Here is an 845-nt window from a genome sequence, read left to right on the forward strand (position 1 = left end):
GGGTTAAATGGGATTAATGGGGCTCAGAACCGGACCCCTGTGGGGGCGGAGACTGGGACGTGGTTCTCACTATGGGATTAATGGGGTTAATGGGGTTAAAGGGGTTAATGGGGTTAAAGGGGGTTAATGGGATTAAGGGGGATTAATGGGATTAAATGGGATTGAGGGGGATTAATGGGGCTCAGAACCGGACCCCTGTGGGGGCGGAGACCGGGACGTGGTTCTCACTATGGGATTAATGGGATTAATGGGGTTAATGGGGTTAAATGGGATTAAAGGGGTTAATGGGATTCAATGGGATTAATGGGGTTAAAGGGGGTTAATGGGATTAAAGGGGGTTAAAGGGGATTAATGGGGCTCAGAACCAGACCCCTGTGGGGGCGGAGACCAGGACGTGGTTCTCACTATGGGGATAATGGGGTTAAAGGGGGTTAATGGGGTTAATGGGGTTAAAGGGGGATTAAATGGGGTTAAAGGGGTTAAAGGGGGTTAATGGGGCTCAGAACCAGACCCCTGTGGGGGCAGCAGGGACGTGGGTCTCACTATGGGATTAATGGGGTTAAATGGGTTAATGGGGTTAATGGGGTTAATGGGGTTAATGGGATTAATGGGGTTAATGGGGTTAAAGGGGGTTAAAGGGGATTAACGGGCATTAACGGGCATTAACGGGCACTAACGGGCATTAACGGGCATTAACGGGATTAACGGGATTAACAGGGATTAATGGGATTAACGGGCATTAACGGGATTAACGGGCATTAACGGGCATTAACGGTCATTAACGGGGATTAACGGGCATTAATGGGCATTAACGGGCATTAACGGGATTAACGGGCATTAACGGG

The sequence above is a fragment of the Coturnix japonica genome, unplaced genomic scaffold, assembly GCF_001577835.2.
Source record: "Coturnix japonica isolate 7356 unplaced genomic scaffold, Coturnix japonica 2.1 chrUnrandom561, whole genome shotgun sequence".
Lineage (NCBI taxonomy): Eukaryota > Metazoa > Chordata > Aves > Galliformes > Phasianidae > Coturnix > Coturnix japonica.